This window comes from Gymnodraco acuticeps, unplaced genomic scaffold, assembly GCF_902827175.1.
Source record: "Gymnodraco acuticeps unplaced genomic scaffold, fGymAcu1.1, whole genome shotgun sequence".
Classification (NCBI taxonomy): Eukaryota; Metazoa; Chordata; class Actinopteri; order Perciformes; family Bathydraconidae; genus Gymnodraco; species Gymnodraco acuticeps.
Genome location: NW_022989931.1, coordinates 950849 through 977101, shown reverse-complemented (window position 1 = coordinate 977101; position 26253 = coordinate 950849).

The following is a 26253-nucleotide window of genomic DNA, read 5'->3' as shown; positions in this document are numbered from 1 at the left end:
CGGGATATATTTTCATCAACATAAAAAAAACCTGTTTGTGGTCAGGGTGAAACCTTCATCATATCCTCAGGTTGACAACATCAATCTTTTGACTTTAAATAACCTGAAAAGAACAAATATGTCTAACCATCAAAGATATTTGACAACATGTACTGTATGAGGCAATCCACCAACACCTTGGGATTTCATGGAATATTTTGGATAAACGATTGTATTTACCAAGAACTCTGTGCTTTGGTTTTAGTTGTGCCCTGAGCTGGTGAATTGACATGCAGCGCAGACGTCAGCAGCTCTGGGAGCGCGAGGTGTTTATTTCCTGAAGGTCAGGCCTTTTGTGTAGAGAAACTTCTTGCCAGATGAGATAGGGCAGCAAATTGCAGATCTATCATCCCTCCCTCCTTTTCCATCTTCCCTCATTCTCCCTTCACCATCTCCTCTTCCTCTCTTCTTCGTCTTTATGTTCATATTTTCATCCTCATCTTTGGCCCTCTACCTCTCGTATTGTAAACCTCCGTCTCCATACTCTTTGTGCTTTAATCCTCCCCTCTCTCTGCCTCTCACACACTCCGTCTCTCCTCCAGTGTGTGAAATCAGTGGAGTAACCGTTGGCTCGGTGTGTGATTTATGGCTCACTCTGAGCGGACCCTTATCAGGTGCAGGCAAGACTCTCCGTGCTGCTGCCTGCGTCTGAATGACAATGGAGAACCAGTCGCATTATGCTCCGCAGCCTCGCCCCTTGCATTCTGGACACTGCAGATTACATCTAGCTCCTTGATTTATGGACGCCATTTTGGCTCCTGCGAGGGACGCGAAGGGGGGTTTGGAGGTAGTGGGGGGTGCATGCTGTGGTTTCTAAGGCCAGCGTGTGCTCTCGGCCAACATCAGTTTGAAGGGAACCTGGTGGAGGTGTGTTTTATATGCATATGTGTGGGTGTAAAGCCGACAGTATTTATGTGCTTGAATGTGTGTGGTTGTGAATAGGAAGGTGTCATTTATCATTGTGTCAAGAGTTTCCCCGCTCAGACATTGACAGCGTCTGTTGTTGGAAGCCGTGTGCAGCCACATCAACGTTAACAGCTCAGGATTAGTACAACTGTATCTTCAGCCTCCAGTGACCAGAGACACTGACGCTCAATGGGAACAGAAATAAATTGAAACACTGAGATTTCAAAATAAAAGGGAAAGCAAGATGCTTTGCTGTTTTTGTTTCGTTTTTTTTTTTTAATCCTTCGTTCCCACTCCCTAATTGAATCATTGCCATGTGCATCTCTGGAGATAAGATATGTTATTTGGGACGATTATTTAAATGTTGAAAAAACGTGTTAGCTAATGTAATTAACAGGCAACTATCACAGCTGCAGTTCTTTATGGGGAAGAAGTAATTGTGTAATCTAACACATTAAATGAGTGAAATGAGCATCACATCTCTGACTTAAACACAGCAGGCGCTATGCATTCATTTAGCTTTTATCGCTCGCATATTGAGAAAGGAAAATGACACTTTAGTCTTTTTGCAGTTGGAGCTAAATGTTTTTGCATCCCAATGTCATTAAATATGTGGAGAGAAAGATCAGAAAAAATGAAGAAAAATAAATTCCCAGTTCACCGAGCATGCTTTCAAACACGTGCTTTTAAACCTGGCCTCATATCTTTCTTATATGTGCAAATAAAATGTTAATGCCTGCTTAACAAAACGATTTAACAGCGAGTGAAAGATTCTGGTAAAAGAAGAATGAGCCACAGAAACATTCTCTCAGTTCAAAAGCTCAAGGAAGAATCTTGGATCTGCCTGAATGCAGATGAAGCTAACACTAAAGCTAAGCTAATACAACATTAATGCGTGCATCAGGCTGTGACCTTTCTAGTCTTCCCGCTTGGGGTTGCTTCCATTCGGCAACAGCGGTGAATAAATGTAAATATACATGTAAATGTCATTCTCATTCACTGAATTTTCCTTTTCCTGTTTCCCCTGACCCGGCCTGTAAAATGGCCGCCAATACCGTCCCCCGTGACAGGCAGCTGGCTGATGAATGTCTCCTTGAATACATTTCTCTTTCGGCGATGAAAACCAAAGACTTTTAGAGGAGGAGGACTTGGATAGGAAAGAGCCAGGAAGGAAGAAAGGTCTGGAAAGCCCTCAGTGTGTTGCCTAATGTTCCAAAGGCAATAAGAGCTGTGGCTTTAATGTGTGTTTCTTCATAAAGACTGGTTGTTATGGTTCTTGCAGTTGCCAAGTGGCGAAGGGCTAAGTGGAGATAATGTGTCCGTGTAACTCATCAGAAGAAGCAATGTGGGCGGCGTGCTCAGTGGACAGATGGCCAAAAATCACATGTTGCACAGTATAGAAACGCCGTCCTTGTTTACATGCAGAACATCTCCAAACAGTAGCGTTTATTATTTGTAAGGGTCATGTTTAAGTGACACCCTTTGTATATCTCCCTATAGTTTGTCCCATGGAAGGAAATGTTCCTGATACTGCTGTGGAAACTCAAACAGAATGAGGTAAAGCTAATCATTTCCATACTCGTATTCAGGTTTCGTTTCACTTTGATTCGAGATATTCCAGCATATGGTTCCAAATTCACAGGTGTTTTGGAAAATATCAATGTGAATATAAAAGTATAATTCGTACCTAACTAAATTTGAAAAATACGGATTGCTTATAATATGTATTTTTATATCCTGTGCCTGTATACGGGGGTGTGTGTGTTTGTGTGTGAGAGGGAGAGGGAGAGTGGTGTCAACGTGGGTGGCTTTCTATCCATATCGGGCTGTGTGATTTATTTTTGTAAGATGTTTTTTCTCACATAGACACAAAGTTGTAAAAACCCTCGCTGACATGTTGCCTTCCCCAGTCCTTACCGTAACTTTGACCATAAAACCAAATCCTAACCCTCAAACATCTTTTTGAAGAGGTAAAAACTGAAAAATATTCACTTTCCGAAGATTTGTTCACTCGAAAGGTCTAACACATGGTCCCCAGAAAGATAGAGGTTTGTACACACACACACACACACACACACACACACACACACACACACACACACACACACACCACACACACACACACACACACACACACACACACACACACACACACACACACACACACACACACACACACACACACACACATACAGACACACACAAGTACTACCTTATCACTCCTTCACATGTGTTTTAAACACACAACCAGACAAACACACACAAACATATTCACACGATCACACAAACCTAGATCCTAGATCCTAAAAACTTCACATGCATTACATGACATTACATTACATTACATTACATTGCATTTAGCTGACGCTTTTATCCAAAGCGACTTACAATAAGTGCATTCGACCAACAAAATACAACTTGAAGAAAACAGAATCATATAAGTACATCAGGCTTCATAGAGCAAAAACATTTCAAGTGCTACTCAACTGGCTTTAGATAAGCCAGTCCTTTATTAGTATAAAAGTGCTTCGTTAATAGTTCTATCGCTCGAAGTGGAGTCGAAAGAGATGAGTTTTCAGTTTGCGCCGGAAGATGTGCAAGCTATCTGCCGTGCACATGCACAGTAGAAGTGGCTCTCTGTTACACACACACACACACACACACACACACACACACACACACACACACACACACACACACACACACACACAACACACACACACACACACACACACACACACACACACACACACACACACACACACACACACACACACACACACACACACACACACACACACACACAACACACACACACATACACACACACACAACACACACACATACACACACACACACACACACACACACACACACACACACTGAAAGGGGCAACGGGCAGGTCTTTGAAGGGTCCTGGACACTGTCACAGGTCCACATGTCAAATGAGCCGGGAGCCAAACAACAACAATAACAACAGGAGTTGGAGCATAAGGGGCTCTGTACCAGCTGAGAAGGGCCATCGAGGTCCTGTGTGTGTGCGTTTTTGTGTGTGTATGTGTGTGTGGGTGTGTGTGTGTGTGTTTGTCTGCGTGTGTGTATGTGAGTCAAATGGAAAGTGTGTTGTTTGAGATCTAAATCTGAAAACAAAGTTAAAAAAATGGAGTCGATTAAAGTGAAAAATACAATCATAAAGTGCCGTACATAACAGTAGTAGTAAAGTACACGTAGCCTTCTTTCAAATTGTACTTAAGTAGATTACTTGGGTACACTTGTACCTAGTTATATTCTACAACTGTAAATTACTTTTTACTACATAACTAAATCTTTCTGAGCTCATAAATAAGGCCTCAGGTAGGAAATCTGACCAAAGGACATTCTGATTTGAATGTTTAACCTAAATGTCATGCAGCAGGTCATTTTTCACTGTGTACTCAAAGTCTTCAAACTCAGAATATGAAGCAATAGTTATCAGAAACCATCTGATCTGTGTCACATGCTAACGGAGAAATCAGAATTGGTGTTTACAGCCTGAGAGGCAGAGTGAAAGTCAGAGGAATTGCAGGCGGTGTGGGGCTGAACTCTGGGCAAACACTGCCTGGCAGCAGATTAAGGAGGTGCAGAGCAAGGATTACCCACCATGAATAAAATAGAACCTGCTGGGCCTGTGTTTGTCTGCCTGCTCTGTACACACTCTGTACACACTCTGTACACACTCTGTACACACTCTGTACACACTCCACAGCACTCACAGTAAAACACACTCACACACACATGGAGGCAAACACAGGGTTCAGAAGCACTTTAGCTGCAGTTTACAGACAAAAAACATACAGAAAATAAATAATGTACTTCAGTCTAAATGAATAGTGAGAGTGATAAGAGCTATGAGTGGATTATAATCATAAACTAGCAACATTGTTTAGCAGGATTCAGCAATATATTATATTATCTTTAACATGTTATAGAGAAAAGTTAATTTGTCCCACATGCCTGCTACAATGTTTTAATTTAAATATAGTTCTCTCTTTTTTGTAATCCTGATTTTACTGTTTATTTTCCTAAGAAAAATGAACTATACGGTGTCGAATAACCCTCTAAATACAGTCCAAAATAACCCATTTCAATGTAGCTAATTAAAGAGGAACTGTACGCTTGTTGGTTTAAGTTTCATGTGTAACAAGCTATAGTATGTAACATGATAACATGAGCTAATAATTTGTGCTCAATTTACATGTATTTGCTCCCACAATGCAAAAACACACAGACATAAATATATTTTCACACATACACACCTTTAAATGTTTATTCAAAGACATTGGCTCGAAATACACACACAGTGCTACACAGTGTTATACAAACATGTGCTAAAACACTAGTTTACACACACACACACACACACACACACACACACACACACACACACACACACACACACACACACACACACACACACACACACACACACACACACACACACACACACACCATGTATACATCACCTCCAATTTGTCCCCATAAGGGAAGCCAGTCCCCACACGTGACTATGTAAACATATGTAGGTCCCCACAAGTATAGTAATGCTAGACCACACACACACACACACACACACACACACACACACACACACACACACACACACACACACACACACACACACACACACACACACACACACACACACACCCTCTTATTTCATCTGAAAGGCCCACTTGTAATGCTATCACTCTCAAAGTCAATTTCTGCACTTTTGCTCCTATAATCCCAATTACAGAGCTCATTCAAAATGATGGATAATGCCTCTCGTAGTTCCTAGTGAAAACAATTTGGCCGCTGTACTGGGGGAAACCTAAGAGGAGAGCCGCGCCGCACACATCATTTTTCAGCTTGCATTCAGAGGTCTCATAAGAGCAGAGGTTGTAAAGTGACTTCTGGGTGAGTTGATTTTGGCCAAAATGGGCTCTCGACTTACTTGGGAGGAGGAGAGAGGTGGATAAGGGGAGTTAAAATGATAAGAAATGTGAAGAGAACAAGAGAAAGAGGGAGAATATTTAGGATCAGGATGAGGAAAGAAAGCAATAGACAGGATGGAAAGCAACATAGCAATGAGAGAAAGTAAGGATGCTGGACCACAATTGCAGACTGCAGGCATCATAACTTACATGGAAGCTTTCATCATGAGGCCAGTGTGGTGTGGGCTACAAACAGGCTCCTGATGACATGACTACTGGCTGTGTGGAGTAATTCCTGCAGCATGGTTAGCTACTAAGGGTTTTGGGTTTGGCACACATGCGTCTTTCCACAGCAAAGGGATGTTTTTATGTCATACACTTCTTCACTCTGTGGGTTTGTTCTGAATGCTGCAGTCTTCCATCAGATTGTCAAGTGAATTTTTGGTAAGCGTTTTAAATGTCGCAATTTGTATATGCTGTCAGCTGGGTTGGAATAAATATATGTTAATGTTTGGGAAATGTAGTGACTTGACTAAAAAATGCCCCAAAAGGAAAGAAAGATATAACTAAATTAACTCAAATAATTTAGTAGACCACGAGGGAAGTTCTGTGTGGTAGTATGAGACACATGTTACACTTTTCAACAGGTCTTTTTTCGTGATGGATGCACATTTTGAAGCCTATACATGTGACTAACGTGGACATTTTGCAATTAACAACAACCTTTTTACCAATTGTACCAAACCAAACCAACCTTAGCCACCATCAGGGGCGCCGTAAGGGGGTGAAAAGTTAGGACGATTCCAAGGGCCCGTGACTGACAGGGGCCCAAACTATTTTAGAACATTAAGAAAAAAATGTTTAAGTAACCAATGTGATATCTTTTCATGGGGCCCAAAATCCCTGGCGGTGCCCCTGGCCACCATATACCAGGTCTTTGTATAATCATTCTCTTTATCTAGCCCAAAACAACTATTATGGCATATCCAGATAAAGTATAAAGCGGTAATAAAACAATAAAAAGCAGGTTGTAATTAGACAAAACATTGTGGTGTAACGTTCAATCCTGACTCTGCTGGTGCGGCCGAAGACAGCCGAAAATGTGTTGATTTATTATTATTGACAATACACTGAGTGAATGATGTGGTTATCATGAATAGATGCACAGCGGTTAATGCACTACACCTTGACTGACACTGTGGGACCATGAAGCATCTGGACATCGGATTTAATACATCACATTTAGTTTGACACGTTTAGGTGGAGACAGCGAGTGCCCTTCACTTCCTGTCCTCACTACTGTCAATACTGAAGCTTTCATTTCTTCTGAGAATCCTCTTTCATTGGACGAACACTCTTGAATTCTGTCCTTCAACCACATCTAGTTTAGCTCAACCTAAAGCCTTCCCTTTTCTCTTGCATGTCTCTGCCCTCCTGTTTTATATCTCCCTGACCTCTCCTAGCTGTACATGTATCTGTGTTTCTGATATTAGCCTCTCTCCTCTTCTCTTTCTCCAGACGCCCATCACCTTTCCTTATTCTTTGCCACTCCTATCTCCTCCTCTCTCTCTTGTCCTCAGTTGATATTGGGCATTTCAATATCTCCCTTTACATTTCCATCCCCAAAGTGTCTTCCCTGCTCCTCATTTCTGCCCCGTCTTCTTGGACCTATTCCTTCCTCTACTCCTCTCCTCTGCTTCCTTTGTTTTCCTCTACTTCATTTCTGTCATTAAACCATTTTGACTCTCTTTCCCTCCATCTCTCCCCCCCCCTCTCATAGATCAACATCCCTCCATCAACCCTCTCTATTCTCCTTCATCCACACTTGGTTCTCCTTTACCTTATCTTTCCTCCTCTCTCTGTCTTCCTTCCTCGTTCCTCATTATTGACATCGCTCCCTCAACCCTTATCTATCTCCTCAAACGTTCCCTCTTCTCCTTGGTTCCTCACCTCACTATGTTTCCCTTGGCCCTACATTTCCTCTTTTCTGTCCTCCTATATCCTCAAGATTTTACCCTGGCTGTTTCTCCTTTCTCCCCTTTTACTCCTCCATTTATCCCCTTCTCTCCTTCTCTCCTCCAAGTTTCCTCCCCAATGCTGCCTCTCTTTAGACCTATTCCTTCCTCTACTCCTCTCCTCTGCTTCCTTTGTTTTCCTAATTTCTGTCATTAAACCATTTTGACTCTCTTTCCCTCCATCTCTCTCCCCCCCCTCTCATAGATCAACATCCTTCCATCAACCCTCTCTATTCTCCTTCATCCACACTTGGTTCCCCACCTCCTTGTCCTTTCCCGCATCCCTACTTCTCCTCTTTCTCCCTCCTTCCCCATATCACTGAGATTTTACCCGGGCTGTTTCTCCTCTCTCTCTCTCTCTCTCTCTCTCTCTCTCTCCCTCTCCCCCACTATTCCTCCCCCCCTCCCCTCATCCCCTGGCCGTTCCCCCGGCTGCTGGGTGCGGAGGGCGCTGGCTGGCGGGGTGATGGATGACCATTAAGGCAGCTTATTGGAAACAGTCTGATTTATGGGCGAGCGCTGCCTCGGCCTAATGGCTTCATTTCTTTCTGCCGCCACATGATGTCACAGCCAAGGTCACCGCGGCAACGGCCCCCCTTTGTTGTGGTTTCTCTCGCTGATGACCTGAGAGGGATGGAGGGATGGAGAGAGGGAGAAATGAAGGAGGGGACAAAAAGGGGGTTGTGAGGTTTGTTTGCTAAAGCGGAAAGTTGATGTATGACCGTGTGTCGGTGAAACGAGGTGCGTTTGCAGAAATGCTTGAGCACAAATTTTGTTAGGTATGTAAAATGTGTTTTTATATCCTTCACCCCTTTTTCTAAAGTCTCCCTTTTCTTACACTTCCTCTCCCTTTTCCCGCTTGCTCTCCAGCGCTCAGTAAATTAAAACGCCATCTCTTCCCTTCTCCTCTTTCCTCCCTTTCTCCTTCATCTCCTTCCATCCATCCATACCCCCAATGACAGAATACGATAAAACACACACACACACACACAGCTTTACGGCCTTCCCTCAGACAGCTATTACTCACTTCTACTTTAAATGAGTGCCGTCAGATATATGGGCCGGCCATTAAGAAGCCGATCAATAAAAATGCCATTAGGGGTGGAGTAAAAAACGCTGATATTAGTGAAGCTCAAAACTAAATATTTGATTTTCTCTCTGATAGTTAGCGAGAGGCTGCTCTTGGATGAGGCTTCGAGCGGAGATTGAGTCAGAGGGATCCGGGGGTTTGGAGGTGTGTGTGTGTGTGTGTGTGTTGCAGTCGGTTATTTACCCAGGGACATTTATTCGAAGCTCTGTGATTTTCCCATCTGCCAATTTGACGCTTTTCTCATCAAAGTCCATCTCAGGAGGTTTCAGTCTGGTTGGAAGTTGAATAGACCTTTAGCAGCAGTTTTTCAATATAAACAACATTACATGTTTGAGCAATATGTTTGATGAGCTTAGAAAAGGTCTGCGATGAAACCAGCTTCAATATTTTCATTTGTAGTGATCTTTAGACGTTCTTTACTGCACATAATAATCTGAAGTGCCATCCGATCGCTTATTATTTTCTGAAAAGACTCTAATTTGTTTGCCTTCGTAGAAATCGAACTCCTAACCCAGGCTTGATGTAGAGTTGTCACATGGAAACTGAAATTAACCGAAACATACTGATAATTTAGTATAAATCACAAACTAAAGCGAAAAGTAGAAACTGTCAGTGACACAGCTGGAGTCGCTGATGTTGGATCCACTCCCCTCTGGTTTCCTGTCATCTGACATGATTTCTGGGGGTTTTGCAGTTTGAGGGCTGCCACTGCTGCAGCTGCTTGAGATTTGGCTCGGCCTGCAAATAAGGAGAACAGCAAGTGAGAGTTGATATTCAATTTATGATGGATGTTAAATGGTGTGGCTTCTAAGTCTTAAGATAAAAGGACCATACTTAATGTTTTATGCACACAGTAGACACAAACACACATATTACTTACCCTAAAACCAAGAGTGCCACAATTGATACTGCAGATCCACAGGGCTCTAGGAGGTATTTGCAGAAATTGTAGTGGATGGACAATTTGCTGCGTGTCATCCCCTCTCTCACGTTTCTACACCGTCACTTCATTCTAATACAAATATTTAAAAGAAAACAGAGTGAAAGGAAAATAAAAGACATGATTTGTTATTTAAAAATATAGGATTCCTCCAGTAAAGTCATAACAGCTGTATCAAACCAGATGGCATCTTCTTCACAAAAACACGGTCTTATCAATGATAGTTTTGTAGCAATACATGTTGATTTGTTTTTGCTGTAAACAGTATGGCCCAGCATATATAGTGATAAGAAAAATACTTTGAGTTATTTCTGTGTGCACACACTCCTTGGCTCTCTGTAGATGCCTGTGCATGTGTGTTTTCTAAGATTAGCTCCACGTTTGTCCATGTACACGTGTTTACATTACCAGTACACATGTGTGGGAAACCTTTGCACTCATTTGTTTTGTTTAGGTTCGTTTAAGCGCCTCGGCTCGTGAGTTTTAATGACTGTGTAAATACGGGAGTCTGACTACATCTGTGATTTATTTATTGACAACAGAAGTTCAGTGTGGAGCACATGGGTGCTGGGAACCAGGGATCTCCAACAATCAAACCCCAGTGTGTGTGTGTGTGTGTGTGTGTGTGTGTGTGTGTGTGTGTGTGTGTGTGTGTGTGTATACACGCGTGCATGTGTGTGTGTGTGTGTGTGTGTGTGTGTCTGTGTGTGGGTGTGCGTGCATCATCGTGGATGCCTTTTTTTGACTAACCATGGACTCTGGGGGGTGAAGTCACCTAAGCTGAGTTTATGGACCTTTTTATCTGCAGTTCACTTGTGAAGTTGCAATATAAAGCTGGTGAAATCCAATTGATGATAGCAAATAGCTTACAACACTTCTTCACAGGAATAAATACATCTACTATTATACTTTTTACAATGTATAGACTTTAGTTTTCTCATTTATTGGCACGTTTTTGACATTTTTAACAGAATTAAAACGTCCTTCTTAGTGAAAAGCGTGTTGGCATAAATTGGTGCTGACCTTACTGTCTGCTGTATTTCAGTGTCAAAAATCTACCTGTTTACGGTCATAACACCTCCAAAATATATTGTTACAAAATGTATCTAACCACATCCATTTCCATAAAACATGGTGGTCATCTTACCATACTATTCAGACTTCCGGTACACGTGTGCATCACACACACACACACACACACACACACACACACACACACACACACACACACACACACACACACCACACACACACACACACACACACCACACACACACACACACACACACACACACATACACACACACACACACACACGCACACACACACACACACACCACACACACACACACACACATACCATGTATACATCACTTCAGTGGACATTACATTGACTTACATGCATTTCCTGGAGACTTATCCTAACCTTAACCATAACCAACACATGCCTAACCCTAAACCTAACCAAGTCTTCACCCTAAAATTAATGATTCCCCAACTATAGTAATGCTAGGCCACACACACACACACACACACACACACACACACACACACACACCACACACACACACACACACACACACACACACACACACACACACACACACACACACACACACACACACACACACACACACACACACACACACACACACACACACACACACACACACACACATACACACACATATACACACACACACACACACACACACCACACACACACCCCTCTGTCTGCACACACCGTTCATTCTGTCTAAGCTCATGTACAGTGTTGTCTTTTTCCCAGCGGTGTTCCCACTGCCCAGGTTTTTTTAAGGAACGTTGGAGAAACTCTGGACAGTGTCTAATGTCTGGAGCATGTTGTATGGAACAGACACACCTTTAGACAAAAAGCTGGTAAAGCTCACAAAGAGGTGGCCAAAAACATAAGCAGAGGAGGAAAGACTCCATCCATCATGGCAGCTAAACATACAGGAGCAGGGCGAAGGAAACAAGGCCACAAAGCGCCGAGAAGACCAGTGTGCTGCAGGTGTGAGTGTGTGTGTGTGTGTGTGTGTGTGTGTGTGTGTGTGTGTGTGTGTGTGTGTGTGTGTGTGTGTGTGTGTGTGTGTGTGTGTGTGTTGTGTGTGTGTGTGTGTGTGTGTGTGTGTGTGTGTGTGTGTGTGTGTGTGTGTGTGTGTGTGTGTGTGTGTGTGTGTGTGTGTGTGTGTGTGTGTGAAGAGAAGTGTCACTTACAGGTTATGGGAAATACTAGGCAAGGCAAGGCAAGGCAAGGCAAGGCAAGGCAAGGCAAGGCAAGTTTATTTATATAGCACCTTTCAACACAAGGCAATTCAAGGTGCTTTACAAAAATGAAAGACATTCAGACAAAGGCATTTAAAAACAGTAAAAGATAATAAAAGAAACATTAAAAGAAAAAATACATGAATAAAAAGTTACAGTGCAGTTTAAGATATGAATAGTTCACACAGAAGTTCCACTTTACTGATGAACACAACGGCTCAGTTTTCAATTAAAAGCAGCGACAAAAGAAAGTCTTCAGCCTGGATTTAAAAGTAGTCAGAGTTGCAGCGGACCTGCAGGTTTCTGGGAGTTTGTTCCAGATATTTGGAGCATAATAACTGAACGCTGCTTCTCCATGTTTAGTTCTGACTCTGGGGACAGAAAGCTGACCAGTCCCTGAAGACCTGAGAGATCTGGATGGTTCATAATTTAGCAGAAGATCAGAAATGTATTTTGGGCCTAAACCATTCAGTGCTTTATAAACCAGCAGCAGTATTTAGAAATCTATTCTTTGACACACAGGAAGCCAGTGTAAAGACTTCAGAACAGGAGTGATGTGATCCACTTCCTTAGTGTTAGTGAGGACTCGAGCAGCGGCGTTCTGAATAAGCTGCAGCTTTCTAATAGATTTTTTACTAAATCATCCTTTATTTCGTTGTACCCATTTTTGAAGAATTGGGTCTTGAAATATATGAAGTATTTCTTAAATTGATTTATCTCTGTCTTTGCCGAGCTATGCTCTAAATATCATAAATATTCTGTGATATGTAAAATGACCAAGGTTTAGTTGAAACTACATGCACAAGAGATGAACATTGTCGTTGTAGCTTGAGAAAAAACCCTTTCCAACTGTTCTTTCTGATGAGAGAGGAACAAATCCCTAGTTTCACGATGTCTTATAAAAAAAGAAATTGTGAAAAGGCTGCATGAGTCCATGACTACGTGTTTACAGCTGGTTGTAGATCAATACAGCTAATTGTGATGACAGCTGTAATCCTAAACAGTGCAACAACATAAGACAGTCATTAAAAACACAGAAATAACTTTGCATTGGTTGTAAAACTAAAAACATCTTCCTGCACATTTTAGAAATACGTCTCCTGACCACATGAGTTGCAAACAATGCTCACTATTTTAACCTGTTAAGCCCCGAGCCTGTTTTTCAGGTCTCAGGCTCGAAAATGACATTCCCAGAACAAATGACCATATCTTCCCTTCTAAAAGGGTTACATTAATAATGTTTTTTCTCAAAGTAAGGTTACACCTGTGAGTTGGATGTAGAAGGGTCAGAATCAATATATATGTTTTTATTTTAAAGTAAATTCAGATTTAACACAGTAAAAAAATGTAAATTATTGTGTCCGTCCAAAAAAAAAAAATTACTTATAGTGAAAACCACCCTTGAATGATGGGATAGTAGACTAAAAGCTTTAGGAATCCAAACTACAACATATAATAAGTACCCTGTATCAAGATTGATGCAAAACAAGTTAAATTTGACATTTTTAGCAAAAAAAAACCATTTGGGTGGATTTGACCATCTCTGGCCCCCCTTGCTCGATTTTGCTGATTGACATCTCTTTCTAACCGTCAGAGCCAATGGAATCGAGGGGAACACCCACATACTCCTTATTTGGTAATGTGTGTGTTTGAGAGACTGACGCATAGCCAAAACCGGAAGCTGCGATAACTCTGGTGGCTACCATTAGCAGCTAACTTTTACTCTCCGATTTTTACATAAAATGCAATTATGGATTATAAATTAAAAACAAATATTCCACAGAAACATTATCAACCTATGGATTAACCGATTCAGCCGCATTTTTTCTCGTTTTAATGCCATTGAACACATTCTTCTGATCAGATTGACAGCTACGGTGAGACGATTTCCCGTAAAAGCTACGTAAAGGTACGTGTTGTGATGTTTGTGTTTGCTTCCCCTGTCGCGAGTTCGGATCACTTAGTGATGATATATATACCTAAATAATCTGTGGAACCTCAGCTTTAATCGGATATCTTGTATGTGCAGCTACGATAAGTAATAAGGGTATCTTTTATCTTGAGTTCTGTGCCAAAGTGCGTTAGCATTTTTCACTCAGGGGTCATTTAGATGCTTCTTATGAGACTTGTGTTTTGTTTTGGTAAAAATGGTTTGTATCGTCAGTTAGCTGAGATTCTTCCCGTTAATCTGGTATAACACATTAATATAAGGTGACCAGATTTTCAAAATTAAAACCGGGGACATTTTGAGTTTTGCGGTCAATATATCATTGACATATCCAATGTTCTTCACTGTTAAAGAAAAAAGGGGGACAATTCTGGTTCAATGTAATTCGAACATTTGAACTGTTGGATACAAACAGAAGGACGATAGCTCATATATGAGACTTCAGGTCTTTTTGAAACTGTACATCAGATTGTCCAGATTCTCTCTGAGTGATTATATGGGGTGTCCTGCTATCACCCTGAAGTGAAATAAGTTTTTGATACTGGATTGTTTTTGTTTTATTCTTATCTAAAAACAGAAGGACGATAGCCCATATATGAGATTTCAAAAGTATTTTATTTTGAAATTCTACATCAGATTGTCCTCATTTTATTAATTTGAGATTTTAAACAGCATACATTTTAAATTGTGCTTCAGAAAGTAATGTTATTTTAGGAGTGTTGTGAGATGGTGTCAACATCAATTGAAATTAGTCACCCAGTGGAAATGCCAGATATGTCTTCATAACTGTTATTACATTTTGAATTCACTCAGTTATAATGTGGTAGTTATACGTAGTTTGTTTTACATTATTATTGATCACATTATATAGTACATATTTCTTAATTTAAGCTCCAGTAGCCTATATATGAATATGTTCGGTGTGTTTTTTAGGTATATTTGTTATTGACCGAGTAAACGCTTTTATTTTGAAGGCAGTTTTTACAGGCCTCTACCGTAATGCATAGGATATTCGCGCACCGCAATACAACGTGCGGGCTGGCTTGACTGTGTTTTCCGAAGTGGGGGCTGGCTTGACTGTGTTTTCCGAAGTGGGGGCTGGCTTGACCGCAGTCTGTTTACCCAGTGTTTCCTGACATGAAACGTTTTTTTTCACCTTGCTATGTGTTTTTAACGTATATTAAAAAACGGGGACATTTCCGGGGACAGTTTCAACCGGGGACAGGGCAATACAAACGGGGACTGTCCCCGGAAAACGGGGACGTCTGGTCACCCTACATTAATAGGTTCTTAAATATTAAGATGCCCTGAGACACAGTGTCGTGAAAAAAAAAGCCCCCGCCGAGGGGGGCTTTGGGGCTTAACAGGTTTTAAAGGACACAGGAAACCATGCATGGCTTTGATGAAGAAAAAAACATCTGCACACAAACTGATGTGGTGACAAAAGGGCGCTACAGAAAGAAATAAGCAAGAACACTGTCATCTGATATGGGTAGAGAATAACATATACTTCATAGGGGACTGGCTGGTGGAGGTGTGGCTGCAGGCGGAGGGGGGGGGCTCCAGACTTCACAACAACACACTCCTAAATCTCAGGCTGCTGCCCACCAAGCAATTCTCCTGGTAGGCAGCGCAGCACGCTTATGATTTATGACGAATCCCTCTCGCAATTTGTCACTGATGGCAGGAATGTATAATTCAAAACATTTTCTATTTTGCTGTGTGTTGCTTCCCTCCCTCCCCCCACACCCCAGCATCACACAACCACACACACACGCACACACACACACACACACACACACACACACACACACACACACACACACACACACACACACACACACACACACACACACACACACACACACACGCACGCACGCGCACACACACACACACACACACACACACACACACACACACACACACACACACACACACACACACACACACCAACCTCTCTCTTGCTTTATTAATTCGTAACACAAAGGTGTCTTAAGGCAAATGTAGAAAAGGGGACATGTATATTTCTGAAGACACATGTTTTTTGCTGGAAAGTGACACCGAGATGTGATTAAATGTTCGCAAAACAGAACAGCATTTCTCTTCCTGTATGTTGGGAAGTTCATTTGTCTTTCACTGAAATATGTCCTCTGTATTTTGTGTGTGTGTGAATGATCCAGATTCTTGTTTGTATTTTTTCCTCTTGTTTTGAATGTCTATTTACCGGGACACATGTCTGTTCATGCTTATGTTTACGTGTGATAGAGCAACCAGGTTTAATTGTTTTGTTTAAATAATACCATTTTGACAAGGGCAAAGAAGTTTAGAACGAAAAGTAATGAAACCGGAATTACATTTGTTATCATAATATTTAGACATTTAAAGATTATACATCCCAAATATATCAGCAAAACGTCGACTGACTGTGTTCGATTAGTTTTTCCTATAATATCTACTTTTCTCATAAAACGAACCCATCTAAACATGATTTGCATTTTTCATGGTCTAGTTAAATACTGCCGTCTTGGTTTCATTTAAATTCAATAGTCTCTTGAATTCTTGAATAGTGACCACATATTTAACACAATTTGTATGTTGCCTAAACCTAAACGCAGTATGCAGTATATGATCATTTCCATACAATATATTTTGGACTGTGAGCTTGTGTGCCTGATTCTTGTGTGTGTTCCTGTCTATCTGGAAGTATGTATGTACAGTACTGTATGTGTGTGTGTGTGTGTGTGTGTGTGTGTGTGTGTGTGTGTGTGTGTGTGTGTGTGTGTGTGTTTGTGTGTGCAAGTGTGTTTTATATCCGCCCTTCCAACCCCCTCCAGCCTGCTGATAGCAGCAGTCAGGCCTGATCCCAGTGGCGAGGTAAAGATTGATGCAGCTCATCTGCTGGAATGGGGCTATAAAAGCCATCGCTGGACTGCACACTCGCCCTCTGCCTCCTCTTCTGCTCTTTCTCACGGCTCCTTCTTACTGCCTTCTTCCACACAAATACACACATGAATGCAGTATTGTGAATATTCTTAACATCTATGTATTTATCTGTCTGTCTCCGTCCCCCACCCTCCCCCACCCTCCACCACCACCTCAGTGCACTAAGAGCTGCAGTAAAACCAGACCCTGTCATGTTCCAAGGTGAGGGCTGATCTCATCCTTACGTGCCCCCTTTGTTAACACCACACCCCCCCCCCACAACCTGCTTCATTCTCCTGCTGCAGTGTTAAGTGCTCCTCCGACCTCAGCCTTTTACACCCCCCCCCCCCCCTCTCTGATCCCCATTCACAGACAAGCACTTGTTTAAAATAATAATTTAGAAAAAGAGCCGCCAAGTGTTTCTCGCTTTTCAGTTTCTAACAAAACTGGAGCGGGAAACTGCGAGTTTTTAGATCAAAATGTAGGTTTTTGGACTGATTTGATTGTCTATGGGACTCCAGTCCAATCCAATCCTGGAACAATATAGCTATGTACTGTATGTCCACACCTTCAAATGTTAATTATGTTACCTATACTCTGAAATAACTTGGCCTCATGCAGCTATGTAAATCACAACAAAGAACACAAAGTGTGAAGTTATAATAGTCAGCATCCAGAGACTTGCATCTTGATTACAAGGTCTTGTGACTTAATGATGACTTCTCTCAAATGACTTTATACTTAACTTGGACTTATCCCTGAAGATTTAAAACCAGCTCTCATAGCGAAATAGTTTAATATTTGTGTCATTACAAGCACACTCCTGAGAGTTTTACATGAGCCCATCTATTGCTGCGATATGAACACTAAGATCGATGTCCAATAATATTTGGATTTTAATTGAAGCAACGGGTCCCACGGTTGCCATTTTAAAAAGTGCATCACTTTTGGAGCGGGAAACAAATCAGAAAAGATGGTTAAGCAGAACAAAGGCTGACTCAAGATACCATATATTTTGCTGATGTTATTCTACAAAATGATGTTGCATTTTGCTAATCCATGTTTTATTGAATCGCTAATTAGAGCCCCAAATAATATCCAAGAATAGGCTTTTGGCTTAATAGACACCATTTATTGTAAAACACATATATTATAGATGATAAATTGGCATGGTAATATGGTCTATATGTCCACCGTCCCCTCAGGTTGTACAGGTTTCCCCTGTGTATGGCCTGGGTCTAGAGGAGAATTAACATGTGGAGTAAGTGATGGATAGGTTGGATAGGGGAAACAATATCAGCTGGTCTGTTTTGCAATTGCACGCCCAGTTTGTTTATTTCCCATGATGCCTTTGGTAGGTCAGTCACCAACGGTGCTCCGAGCGCGTCCTCACTCACAGACTAATTTTGCATTCTTTAATATTGCATGGAGCTCATTTAGAGGGTGTGTGGTACAGTATGCACACAGGGACACATATACAAGCATTCAAACACACTCCATGTTGTAATTTTCCCTCTCACCACGCTCTCAGGGGTGTATTTAAGGATGCAGCAGAGGGGTATGGATTGATGTGGTTACACATGGCCAATGGTGACTGTGTGTGTGTGTGTGTGTGTGTGTGTGTGTGTGGTGTGTGTGTGTGTGTGTGTGTGTGTGTGTGTGTGTGTGTGTGTGTGTGTGTGTGTGTGTGTGTGTGTGTGTGTGTGTGTGTGTGTGTGTGTGTGTGAGTGCATGATTGTTTTTGTATCATCTGTGTGACTATGTGTGTAACACATATATATGTATGCATTTGTGTACATGCATATTCCCTATAGCTGTACAAAAAAGCGATGCGACACCCTTCCTGCTGTTCTCTGAGTTATCAATCACACTGCCACTTTAATTTATGTGCCACTTCTGGTTGCTTTGTCGTTTATTTTAAGAGGAAGAATAGCACTATTGCACAGTTCTGGGAAGAAGTGGCCACTGTTTGCAGCATAGATATTGCTTTTTAACCTCTTATGGGCGATGAGAGATTTACTCCATTGTCTTTAGACCCACTAATGAAACAATACAGTCTTCCTCATAAATATCGAAAAGGATTCATTTTAAATTCCAACAAACATACATGATACCTCCATTTTCAAAGATACAAGGGTCTAGTTTCTACAGTATGCTTGACAGACATCTGATGCTACAGATACTGTAAATAGGCACACTGAAAAAACAAAAAACTGACTTAAAATTAAATGTATTATGTCAACATATTAACTTAACAATATTCAACTAACCATATGTGAAATCTGTTGACATAATAGATGTATTTAAAGTCAACGTTTCAGTTTCTTCAGTGCAGCCCATACTGGAAATAAACACCTAAAAGTATGTGTAAAAGCTAAATGCAGCTATGTCATAAGAATGTTGACCCTGTTCTGTTTGTGTTGCAAAATCAGACATCAGAGGTCAAGGGTTATAAATGGAGGGGTCACGGGAGTCACGACTGGATGAGGTCAATGTGAGGTCATTTCCGTTTGGGGATTCCAAACTATTCCTGTCCATCACATGGGGCAACCGAGAAGACCTCTTCTGTCACAGTGACGTACAGCAGAAGGCAATAGATGCTGAGAGTGCAGGAGATTAAAGGGAGTCTAGTGGGGGGAGGTTGGAGGGCGTGCACACGGTTGCACACAAAAATACATATTCACACACACACTCTTGCTTCCCTTTTAAGATCGTACACACTCTTCTCTCGCAGTCAATTTTCAATCCAGCCATTATTTATTTCATAAATGACACCTGTTGTTTCAGCTGTGACATGTCAAAATGTATTTTGTGACCAAGGCGTATTGGCTGCTTAAAATACATAATTTACATAACAAATGAGTCACTAGATAAGTAAAGTTTTGAGACTGAATTTGATTTTAAGATATTTTCCGTGACATGCAAGATTTAACAAATAGTACTTGACAATGCAAATCAACAGGCAACAGGTTTTGAAAGTCCTGATGTCAGTATGTTGGTTAAATATCATATTTGAAACAGGCATTTTTGACTTCTCATACCAATAAATGCACAACTGGGATTAACATGGCAGCCCTGTCCTTTTGAGGTGTATCAATAAGTCATGACACTAATTATAATTCATGTAAAGTGGACCTATTATGCTATCTTGGAAAAATATATTGTAGGGCCATACCTATACAAAACATGTCTGTGAAGTTTTTTGCTTAAAATACCAAACAGTTCACCCATTGTAGCCATGCCTCATACTCAGAGATGGGGTCATTACTAAAAAAAAGTAATATATTACATATTACTTTTAAAAAAAAAAGCAATATATTACACTACTTCGTTACTCTCTACATAAAGTAACTCGTTACTTTACTCGTTACTTTACTCGTTACTTTACTCGCAGGGCCGGCCCGCCCCTCCCTGCAGGCAGATCACGCAGACTGCTAAAGTTTCAAATGTTCTCTTTAGTTCAGTTTCCATTGTCACATAAGACTGATCCAGATCCTGAATGTTTTCCTATCTGACCATGGCTGTCCTCTGTCTCCTGCTATCTGTATATTTTGCGCAGTCTATCTCTGCTCACGCTGTTGCGTCGGCGTGTTCTCCTGCGTGTTGGCCATGTGTTGCACTGGAACATGCGTGAGTGGCAATAACTCTCCTTACCAGCAGGCGGCGGTAGTGTGTATTCATCATTCAAAACAGGCAACAACCGGAAAACAGAGAAGAAGAACAGACTACGTGTGTGATATAAACAAACAACAAATAGCTGTGCGTTAGCTTCACCTTAGCATGTGTTCTTTGCAGGTGTTTGTTGAGGTTTGATTATGACTGATTTTAGTAAGTAACGAAGTAACGCGTGTCGGGGCAATGTTAGTAACTGTAGTGTGATTACTGAATTACAAAAGTAGCGCGTTACACTACTCCGTTACCGACAAAAGTAATATTATTACAGTAATTGTAATTGATTTTTTTGTAACCCAACTCTGCTCATACTGCTCAAACCCCTCTTTTGCAGACCTGTTAGAGAAACGCGGATTTTGGGTCCTTAGCTTGAAAAAAGAAAAAAGAGGAGGCGGAGCTAATGCCTGATCAGAATTCTACCGGAGATAAAGTTCAATTCTGCTGTGATAAAACGCCATCCTGTTCTAAACCACGTCAAAGATTATTTCTGAAACAGTATGGAGCTCAAATGCTTTTTCTCTTGCGGGTTTATCACAAGGTGAGTTCCTTTTTTATTTCCTACTTTTTAAAACACATGTGCTCTACAGTACAGGTTAGCTCTGAGTGTTAGCGAGGCTTGCTAATGTAAACAAAGACGAGATTACGTCCAAAACACGTCAGGCATTGTTTTTGATAGCAATTTTCTGTGGGTCCGCTGCCGATTTGACGTCAGATCGGCAGCAAATCTGTATCCGCTCGTTGTACCCCCGTTTTTAAAAGATGTGGGTACGGAGGAAAAGAGAGAGGGTTTTATTTTCTGACGCTGAGTTCCCCGACGCACCGGGGACACATATTTATGTATACAATACATCACAAAGTGCATTTTGCATGATAGGTCCCCTTTAAATTAAATGCAGTTTAATTATATACTTAATCTACAAAAGGCTTAATGTGTTGCTCTTTTTCATTAATTCTAAAGATGGGACAGATACATATTTAAAAGCCTTCATAACGTTTTTATCTGTAAGTATTTGCTCTTGTTGTTAGGGGTTCACTTTACAATTTATCGCCATTATAAGAACTGTGAAGACAAAGGTTGAACCTAGCAGATCATTTATTAAGCTGCACTTTCATTTTCTGCTCTATCTTTCGGAATATTTGTTTATGCATTTTTATTGTGTGAGATGCTTGTGAGTAATCACCAAATAGAAGAAGCCATTTTCTGAAGACTTTCCCTAAAGAGACCTTTAAACCCTGTGGGTGTATCAGACTTTATGACACAGACACAGTAAATATCCTGTGCTGGAAGGCAGTCTTTATGAAAGCGCTTGCGTTTTGTTGTGACAGTTTAACCTATGTGAACAGCGTGATGCAATAAGCCAACCTGCTTTATTGACTATGTGAATCACAGTCAGCCTTGACTCAGTGTAGCTACCAGCTAAACGCTACACGCTACGCGCTAATCTCAAGAGTATAACTTGATACAGGCGGAGCAGATCTCTCCAGCCTGCTCCAGGGATCGTTATCTGTGCAACACGATTGAATTATTTCTCCTCTCTCCTGCTCAGTCGGAGGAATTGAGTTACAGTGAACATAATGCACGGAAACAGACTGCCTGTGTGTCCTAGACCTGTGTCAAGAAAATAGCAGAAGAACACATAGCTAGATGCTAATTTAGCAACAAGTGAGGGCCTTGGAAGCAATTTACAGCAACACAACAAACCAAGCCAAGGAGAAGAAAAATATTCCCCATATTCTTTCAACAAAGACATTTTCACAATGGCTTCGAAAGTTAAGAGGATTGTGTGCAGCCTTATTGATTTTTTTGTAGCAGTGTCCGGGAGATGGCGCCGAGAAAATGAGGTCTGGCTCGAAGGTTTATGTCCTGCCACAGTTAGGAGGAAACGTGAGCCGAGGATTCAGCTGGCCTTTTATTGTAAATGTGCTCCCTCTAGATGGACTTAAAGTGTCTGTTGTCCTGGCTATAGGAAGGGAATTAAATATGAAGGGTATCAGTAAATGGGCAGGAAGACTCCAAACGAGTGCTTAGGGACAGTTTCCCATTATTGTCATCTATTATCTTGGACAGATAGTGATGTCGGCCACTGGCTCGTCGATTGCAATCCACTGCAGGTTGGTGGCAGGCAGACAGGTTATGGGTTTATGTGAAAACAAAGTAGCACATTTAACTGGGGAAAGGATAATTTGGGCCGGCTTTCCAACACAATTAAATAGAAAACATTCATATTTAATGCAGGATGCGAGACAACACAACAGAACAGCACAACAGCGCTTCCAGTCCATGATTAAATAAACAAGCTGATGTTTAGCATACTGTTAGTCTGTTACTCTACATATTTATTCTCACGTCAGAGTACCCAGTCTCACGGCATTTCGTGTTATAGTCACAAAGTTAATTTAATCTATTGATTCGTGTTCACCAACACGATTTTCGATTTGTTTTTCCTGTCACACAGAACGATTTTAAAAGCAATGTATTTCTATTGGTAGTATGTTTCGTGCCTGCACCACGTCTTTTTGTCCAGTCGGGTCCTGGAAGACCGGAAGCTGTGTGGTTCATAAAAACATTTTCTTTCTCAATATCTTACCCTAAGCCAGGGGTGTCAAACTCAATTTCAACTCGGGCCACATTAGCATCATGGTTGCACTCAAAGGGCCAGTTTTATATATAAGACTATATAAAAAGACATATATAAATATTTTATATATATGAAACAATGAATTATATTACATTATTGCCTCTGCATTGGATTATTATCGGATAAACCGCATGAGGCAGTGACGAGAGGAAGAGAACCGAGATCCGAGGGAACAAATATCCGCCATGTTGTTAGCCACCCTGCGAGCATATCAACGGCTAAAGCTACAACGGAGCCTCCCTCCCCCCACCACCCCACCGCTCCAAACACCACGGCAGGCCGCAAGCCGGTTGCTGTAACGGACAAAGACAAATATCTGCAAGCTGACGACATTGTGCATTTAAGCAACAAAAATGGACCACATATTTTTCATCTGAACACTAACAGCCTGAGACACAAACTGGCTGAACTCAGGCAGCTATTCATGAACGGTAAGGCAAGCATATTATGCTTTTCTGAGACCAAATTGGACAATTCCATTACAGATTCAGAGATTGAAATTGAAGATTATCTTGTAGTGAGAAGGGACAGGAACGTGAATGGAGGTGGTGTCTGCATGTACATACATAAAGACACCAATTTCAAAAACCGTACTGACCTGCATCATAAAATATTGAATCTGTGTGGGTTGAAATTCTTTTTGACAATGCTAAATCTGTAATAGTCGGGACAATCTATAGACCACCGGAACAGAGTGACTTTTATGATACATTAGATGGGTGTTTGGCTGATGTGGGGGATGTAGAGACAATTATTATTGGAGACTGGAACACGGATATGCAACGTAAAGACACGTCCGTCTTCAAGTCCTTCAGTAGGATTTGTGATCTGCACGGCTTCAGCCAGCTAATCACCCAACCCACCCGGGTATGTGAAACAACACAAACTACCATTGATCTCATTCTGACCTCTGACAGGTCCAGGATCTCCAGTAAAGGGGTTATAGCATGCGGTTTAAGTGATCATTATATGATATTCTGTACCCGCAAAAAGCTAAAACAAAGGGCCGGCTGTCACAAAACAGTCATATCTAGAGACCTCAAAAACTACTCTAGCGAGGCCTTTGACCTAGAACTGGAGAGCCTGGACTGGTCAGATGAGCTCGGTGGTACACAAGTTGAAGAAACATGGCTGGGTTTCAAAAACAAATTCACTGCAATACTCAATGATTTGACCCCCCTAAGAACAACCAGGATAAAAAATCGCGCTGAGCCGTGGATGCACTCCGGCATACTGACCGCCATACTGACCGCACAAAAAATGCTCTGAGTTTCATAAAAGTCAGTCAATGCTTTCCAAAAGCACGAGCTGTGAACTCCAGGCCCACGTGACTGAACTAAAAATTGAAAGAAACAGACTAAGAAATTACGTAAGCTCCATGATCAAAACTGCCAAAAAGAGTTTCATCAATGTCAAAACTGAGGAAAACAAAAATAAACCCCGTGAACTTTGGAAATTACTCAATAACCAGCTTGGCTGCAGTAAAAAACTCAAAACGAGATGTTCGAACTTAAACATAAAGACAGATAACAGGCTCATCACAGACAAACTGGATGTGGCCAAGTACTTGAACATTTTTTTCACAAACATAGCCACAACTCTTGTAAATAAATTACCCTCCCACTCAGGGCTTTTTGGAGTAGATCACATCATGACCTACTACAAAAACCTAGGGGTACGCAAAGATGATTTCAGTCTAGCAAGGGTAACAACAGCAGAGGTACTCATTAAACTGAGCGCCCTCCAACCTAACAAGGCCACTGGCCACGACAATATCCCCTCCAAATTCCTCAGAGACACAGCAACCGCCATCTCACCAGTCATAGCTCACATAATTAACCTCTCCATAAAACAGGGAAAAGTACCCAAAGACTTCAAAATTGCAAGAGTAACCCCCCTGCACAAAAAGGGCAACAAATTGGACCCAGGCAACTACCGCCCTGTTTCTATACTTACCTCCATCTCGAAAGTCATGGAAAAAATAGTATATGAACAGGTCGAAAAGTACCTCGCGGAAAAGAAACTAATCTATGAATTTCATTCTGGCTTTAGAACATCCCACTCCACTGACACATGCCTTCTTTATTTGAGCGACCACATCAAACAAGAGGTGGACGAGGGCAAGTACTGCGGCATGGTGATGCTGGACCTACAAAAGGCTTTCGACACTGTCAATCACCCCATTCTGATTGACAAGCTAAAAGCAATTGGTTTTGATAAACTATCGGTGAGCTGGATGCGATCCTACCTGGAGGGGAGAGAACAGATGGTGGAGGTAAACGGTACTCTGTCCCCCCGCTCCCAGTGAGCTGTGGTGTTCCACAAGGAAGCATATTAGGTCCGTTACTGTTCCTAATTTATGCAAACGACATGCAACTTGTTCCTGTTCGCGGACGACTCAGCCCTGCTGGTCTCTGGCAGGAACAGGTTGCAGGTTGAAAAAACCCTCAGCTCCGAGCTCGGCAGAATCTGCACCTGGCTCGCCGATAATAAATTATCATTACACCTGGGTAAAACAGAGTCCATTCTCTTCGGTTCGAAACATAATCTCAGCAAATCCGACGACTTCTCAGTTGCAGTGGGTGACATTATTGTCACAAGTAAGAAGGAAATTACATACCTAGGATCTATTCTTGAGGCAAACCTCTCCTGTGACAAAATGGCATCCAATGTAATAAAAAAAGTCAATCAAAGAACTAGATTCCTATACCGGATCTCCTCTCTGGTCAACAAAAACACCCTGAAAACTCTGGCAGGAGCACTCATTCAAGGGTACTATGACTATGCTTGCACGTCATGGTACCATAGCACCTCCAAGGCGCTACAAATACAAATTCAAACATC